Genomic DNA, 7622 nt, shown 5'->3' on the forward strand with positions numbered 1-7622 from the left:
CACCACCCGGCGTTACGATTGGGATTGTTACGTATGATTATTACTAACGATTTTCTTGAAAAACTTGGCGTGATTCAAATTGAAGCTTACGTTCACAACAAGCATGCGGAACGAATTGTGGGACAATCGGAATTCATTACTATGGGTTCGCGTGGGTTGTTGTCTTTTCAAGGAAGAGTGTGGGTGCCGAAGATGGGGGATTATCGACGAGTGCTACTTGATGAAGCACATAAGTCAAAGTATTCCATTCATCCGGGCGCAACAAAAATGTATCTTGATTTAAAGAAGGAGTATTGGTGGCCGGGCATGAAACGTGATGTTGTTAAGTATGTTGAGCAATGTGTCACGTGTTTGCAAGTTAAAGCCGAACATCAAAAACTGTATGGTAAATTACAACCGTTAGAAATCCCGAAGTGGAAATGGGAGCACATTACCATGGATTTTATTACAAAGTTACCAAATACGGCGAGAACCCAATTTGACTCGATTTGGGTAATAGTTGATCGGTTGACGACGAGTGCCTTGTTTCTTCCCATTCGGGAAGCGATATCGTCGGAGACCTTGGCTAAATTGTTTATCAAGGAGGTAGTCGCTCGACATGGGGTTCCTATATCTATTATTTTGGATCGAGATACCCGTTTTACATCTCGGTTTTGGGAAAAGTTTCACGAAGATATGGGTACACAATTGAATTTGAGCACGGCGTATCATCCTCAAACGGACGGCCAAACCGAACGTACGAACCAAACTTTGGAGGATATGTTACAGGCGTGTATTATTGATTTTGGAGGAAGTTGGGATGAGCACTTACCTTTGGTGGAATTCTCGTACAATAATAGTTATCATACTAGTATCGGGATGCCACCTTACGAGATGCTTTATGGACGGAGGTGCCGAACTCCGATTTGTTGGGGTGAGATTGGTCAAAAAGAAATCGGAAGTACCGATTTGGTCTTAGAAACGAATAGCAAGATTGATATGATTCGGGATCATTTGAAAAAGGCTCAAGATAGACAAAAGTCGTATGCCGACAAGCGTAGATGAAAGATCGAATTTCAAGAAAGTGACATGGTGATGCTTAAGGTTTCGCCATGGAAAGGTGTTATTCGGTTTCGAAAACGGGGAAAGTTAGCTCCTCGGTTTATTGGTCCTTTTAAAATTTTAGCTCGTGTTGGTGAAGTCGCGTATCGTTTGGAATTACCCGAAGAGCTTGCGGGGATCCATAATACATTTCATGTTTCCCATCTCCGTAAGTGTCTTGCGGATGATTCATCATGGGTGCCATTAGACGAGATTGAACTAAACAATAAGTTAAAATATATTGAGAAGCCGATTGCCATACTCGATGAGAAGGTCAAAAGGTTGAGAAATAAAGAAGTGAGAACTTTTAAAGTTCAATGGCGTCGTATTAAAGGTTCCGAATTTACTTGGGAGCCCGAAGAGTTTGTGTTGGTCTATCTTCCCTCTTGTCATGCGGCTTGGATCGCGAGGACGAGCTCCGATTCAAGTGGGGGAGAGTTGTAAGACCCTAATCTTCAGTGTACAGCAGAGTAAATAGGGTACATGAAGTGTGGGTGACCTTGTATATTAAAATAGAGGTCAGAGGGCGAACTGAGCAGGGTGCGCTCAGCGCACACTTAGGGGTGCGCCTGGCGCACTCCTCACTGTAGCCGGGTTCTGTTGTTTTTTTCCCAGATATTTTGATGGGCATTTTGGTAATTTCACTTGTGGACGTGTTGGAGGCCAGTAGGTCAGATCTTGGGGTATCATTCACTCCATTTTCAACAACCTTATCTTCTTCACTTTAATTTTGGAGAGAGAGTGTGATTTCTTGAGTGAGAAAGCTTAAATCCAAGAGGAAGAAGTTGTTCTCGGGCCAAAGTGCGGGTATTAAAGTCGTTCATCTACTCACTAGCTACGTTGGGGTTGTAGTGGTAAGCTCTAATCTTGATTTCCCTACTTTGATTTTGTGTAGGGTTAGGGTTTGGGTAAATGAAGAACACAAAACCCATAATTGTTGATTTTGGGTGTTCTTGGGTAAGATGGAGTCATGAAGACTCAATGGTACCTAACTTAGGGTTTCAAAGTGTTAATTGATGTTATGAGTCCTAATTGGTTAGTTAATTACTAGCACACCTAGCTAATTGGTAAATGGGTGTTAGTTGGGTTAGTGGATGACCCGAAATGGGTGTGTTGACTTTAAATGAGTCAAAGGGGTTAATGATTTACCTAGTTTGGGATTATGGGTATGAATTACCCTAATTGTGTTATAGTTAGTGTTGATAGACCTTAATCACTAGATTTTAAGTGATTGATGAGGGTCTTGACCCTTAAGGGGCGGTTTTGGTGAAAATGGAGCATTTAATGCATTTAAGTCATTAAATGCACTTGAGTGAATTGTTGGTGTTTAGCCCAACAAGTTTGTTTGTTGATTGAATACTTATTGTATTAGGTACTCGGCTTTGAAGCATTCGAAAGTATAAAATCATCACCAAATCGTTGAGGTGAGTTGAATAATTATATATGTATGTATATGATTTATTTACTTGTGGGGTATGGGTTAAAGTTCGATGTTGACGATACCATAACCTAGAGTATATTGTTGGTTCGTTTTGATGAGGGTTTAAGTTCGATGTTGACGATACCTCATGTATGGATTTAAAGTTCGATGTTGACGAAGCCATGCCGCTAGTGTAGTGAAATTCGATGAGGGTTTAAGTTCGATGTTGATGATACCTCATATGTGGGTTTAAGTTCGATGTTGACAATACCACATTTATTGGGACGAATGGGAATTAAGTTCGATGTTGACGATACCATTCGTTGAGCTAGCCTTGGGATTCGAATACTAATGGATGTTTTGAACACCAATGCTTATGTATTGTGTTATAACGTATTGTGTTGTTGCATTATATGATATTGTTATACTAGCTTATGTTATCGAGGATTTAGCGTTATACATTATAAAGGTATGCTAATTATGTTGCTAGTATGTATGCGGATGTGTTGTAAGTGTTTGCAAGTAAGTAAGTTATATATTTATATGTATAATTATTGCATTCACTAAGCTTTGCTTACCCTCTCGTTGTTTATCTTTTATAGGCTCGGGCGTTGATAAGGGTAAGGGCGTACGGTTGGATTAGAGATTTTCCGCTTGTTGTTTGATAGGGGACGCTTTTGGATGTGATAGCTTTTGGAGTTTGACCGAGATTTGGGTAGTTTAACCCCAAACACCATGCTCTTAGTGTCGTTTGGAATTTAAACTAGTGTGATCGAAACTCGAACTTTTGTATGAAACTCGTAAAACGGCCGATGTGGGCCCCATTTTGTAAAACTCATTTTATTATTGAATCGTGTGAGTTTTAACCATTATAACATGTTGTGAAAAGCGTTTCGTCTAAATATGTCGGGAAGTGGGAGATCTTTATTTGAAAATTGATAAAACCGGACAGAACTGAATGTGGGCCTGTGCGCGCCGCGCACCCCAAGGAGTGCGCGTGGTGCACTCTACTGATAAAAAAAAAAAAAATTTTTGTTTCGCGTATTCGGTTGGTTATTGGTTTGGGTTGTTACAAGTTGCGCGTGTATTCTCAGCCAAAAAATATAGATAAAAAGGGAACTATGAAAACTCACGAAAAATCAGTTTTAGTATTTGTATTCATTTCATAAAAATAGTTATAAAAGTAGCGCATGTATTCTCCGCCCAAAAATGTAAAGAGTAAAAGGGAGCATATGAAAACTCACGAAAAATCAGTTTTAGTATTTGTATTCATTTCATAAAAACAGTTATAAAAGTAGCGCATGTATTCTCAGTCCAAAAATGTAAAGAGTAAAAGGGAGCATATGAAAACTCACGAAAAATCAGTTTTAGTATTTGTATTCATTTCATAAAAACAGTTATAAAAGTAGCGCATGTATTCTCAGCCCAAAAATATAGATAAAAAGGGAACTATGAAAACTCACAAAAAATCAGTTTTAGTATTTCTATTCATTTCATAAAAACAGTTATAAAAGTAGCGCATGTATTCTCAGCCCAAAAATATAGATAAAAAGGGAACTATGAAAACTCACGAAAAATCAGTTTTAGTATTTGTATTCATTTCATAAAAACAGTTATAAAAGTAGCGCATGTATTCTCAGCTCAAAAATATAGATAAAAAGGGAACTATGAAAACTCACAATACGATATGATAGTTTGTAGTAATTATGTGTATGATGGCACTGAACAAGTGCGGAGGTGTCCTCGGATTCACGAACCTATATAAAGTATATATATTAACACATATACTTGTAATCGAATAAGTTTATATATATTATTTCAATCTTTATATATTTCTGTATATATATATATATATATATATATATATATATATATATATATATATATACTTATGTATATATATTCTATATATAAGTATTTGTTTGATAAAATAATATTAATAATGATAATGAATAATGAGTTCTATTATTTTGTAACAACAATAATAATACTAGTAGTAAAAATGATAATAATCATATAAGGTTTAAAAAAAAAAAAATAATAATATAGTTTTGATGATAGCAAAAATGTTAATTTTTGTAAAAATGGTAATAACGATAATAATTTTTAATAATAACAATACTAATTATAATAATTATGCCTATGTTAAAAATGATAATAATAGTATTTATTATGAATGATACGAATACTAATAACAATGATAATCATAATAGTTTGTATTGTTTTCAAAATAATAATAATAATAATAATAATAATTCTAATCATAATAATGATAATAATATTTAAAATGATAATAATAATGATATAATACTACTAATAATCTTAATGATATTAATAATAATACTTATAAAGTTAGTGATAATAATACTAATAGTATAATACTAGTAATAATGATAATAATTATAATATTAGTGATAATAATAATTATGTTTTTAATATTAGTAATAATAATAACAATAATAATAATAATAATAATAATAATAATAATAATAATAATAATAATAATAATAATAATAATAATAATAATAATAATAATAATAATAATAATAATAATAATAATAATAATAATAATATGAGAAACTACCTTAGGAGCTTTCTAAAAAAAATGCCCAAGACGAGACTCGAACCCGTGACCTCTAGCTCCCCGACACCCCCTCTTAACCATCTGATCTGTTCTGTCTTTCTGTTATAACCCATACCGTATTTAATTTAACCTAATATTCCACTGCTACTTCTTCGTCTTGAAATATTAATCGACCAGAGAGGTATTCCAAATCAAAACAACGAATTCCCAGTTGATTTAAAACTTGTAACTGAATAGAAACGACTTGGTTGTAATTGTTGTTGATTTAACAGAAAAAAATAGAATAACATAGCAGTAACAGCAACCCGTTTTGACTGTTATGAACTCAAAGATTGACTTCGATTTCCAGAGACTTTTAGACAAAAATTTTAACATGAAAGATGTTTCAAATCATTCCAAGAAATGTTTTGAATCCTCAATTGATCTGAAAACATCGACTAGAATTCGAATTTCACGATAAACACATCGGTTAACTTTTTATTTCGAACCTTTGACTCGAAAATTCGAATTTGATATAGAAAATTGGAGTTTGAAACTTTGCAGATAGTTTCACTAGGGGATTCCTAACAAAGCTGCACTTATAGATTTTTAAATGGTAATCGAATTCGATTTATGGGATAATTTGTCAAGAACAGGGTACGTCGACATAATAAAAAAATATATTTCTGTTTAACTACAATCAGAATCAGTTGTAATTGATAATTGAGATTAAGAAGTGTGAGATTAACAGATGGAAATTGGTAGTTCTATAGCAATGGTGATTGATTGGATCCAAAATAAAAACCAGTAGCATTAAAAAAAAATATCACGATTTGAATTAAAAATAAAATGCAGCTAAATAAAAAAATGGGAGCAGATAAAAAGCAGATCTCGTTTAGTAAAAAAAATAATTTAGAGCAGTTAGGATAACTAACCAATTTTTATATTTATCTGATATAATTAATATTAATAATAAATATAAATATATTAATAATAATACTTTTAATATTAATAAAATTAATAATAATAATAATAATATTAATAATAATAATATTAGTAATGATAATTAATAATGATAATAATGTTAATATGGCAATATTAATAATAAGAATGATAAATTTTAATTATAACTAATAATAATGATAATAATCATTATAAATGTTATTAATACTATTAATATTAATAATATTATAATAAGTTGTATTAATAATAATAATGATATTCTTAAAAGTGATAATACTAATAATATTAATGTTATTAATAATTATTAATAATAATAACATTAATAATATTTGTAATAATAATATTTGTAAATGAAAATGATTAGTGATAAAAAAGAAATTAATAATAATATTGATATAACGAATTAATACAAATGCATAATTATTTATGAATAATTGTTCGTGAATCGTCGGAATTTGTTGAAGTTTAAATGAATCGTCTCAAAGATTTTGTTCAAATTTTGTCGAAAATTTCCGGGTTGTCATAAATTTTCTCTAAAATAAATTAGGATATATATAAAATAAATTAATTGCAGAGAGGTCCTAGGAGTCTTGTTTAGCTTCAATCACCAATCTTTTCCTTTTTGCAGTTCAACCACCAAACTTTAAGTATGAAAATGACAACTTCGGTCTCTACACATTCTTAATCCAAAAATGAATAAAAAATTAAATAAAAAATAAAAAATGTATAATTCAATATCCCTCCTTAATCTGAACATTTTTTTAAAATATGTTGAATAATGTAAGTTGATCACACAACATACTATGTTGTGTTCCATTTAAACCCTTTGTAAAAATATCAGACACATTTTCAGAAGAAGAAATCAAATGAGTTTCCAAAATTCCAGAACTAATTTTTTTCTCTAACAAAATGTAAATCAACTTTAAAATTTTTAGTTCTTGCATGAAACATAGGATTTTTTGCAATTTTTAAAGCTAATTTACTATCACAAAAAACTTTCACATGTAAATCAACTTTAACTTTTAAATCATTCAAAATTTTTAAGACCTAAGTTATTTCACAAGAAACTGAGACAAGAGCTCTGTATTCAGCCTCAGTTGAAGATTTTGAAACAGTAGATTGTTTCTTACTTCTCCAAGAAACTAAATTATCACCAAGATAAATGCAAAAACCAGTCATAGACCTTCTCAACATATTACTTTTAGCATAATTAGAATCAACAAATGTAGATAAAGTTATGTCACTAAATTTCTCAATAGTAATTCCTTTACCTGGAGATCCTTTCAAATACCTTAAAACTCTTAAAGCAGCTTTCGTGTGAGAATTCAAAGGAGCGTGCATATATTGATTAAGACAGTGTACAGAATAAGGAATATTTGGTCTTGTTAATGTAATATAGATCAATTTTTTAATCAACTTTTGATATTCACTTATATTATTGATAATGCTAAAAACGAACATATATTTCATAGCATTATCCCTCAAGAAATACAAGCTTTTAGTTGCAATTGTTCTATTTACAAGTGATATTCGTTTAAATAATAAAAGGTGAAGACAAAAGACATATTCGACGAATTGAAGACGCAAACGACCAAA

General features: G+C 31.5%; 1 long non-coding RNA gene across 1 annotated transcript; it reads left to right on the forward strand.

The window, feature by feature from the left end:
- Window positions 1-1870: 1870 nt before the first annotated feature.
- On the forward strand, window positions 1871-3181 carry LOC139862985 (uncharacterized). The gene is made up of 3 exons (XR_011764347.1): window positions 1871-1934; window positions 2453-2504; window positions 3103-3181. It is a non-coding gene; the product is annotated as an uncharacterized lncRNA (long non-coding RNA).
- Window positions 3182-7622: the final 4441 nt, after the last annotated feature.

This window comes from Rutidosis leptorrhynchoides, chromosome 8 (genome assembly GCF_046630445.1).
Source record: "Rutidosis leptorrhynchoides isolate AG116_Rl617_1_P2 chromosome 8, CSIRO_AGI_Rlap_v1, whole genome shotgun sequence".
Classification (NCBI taxonomy): Eukaryota; Viridiplantae; Streptophyta; class Magnoliopsida; order Asterales; family Asteraceae; genus Rutidosis; species Rutidosis leptorrhynchoides.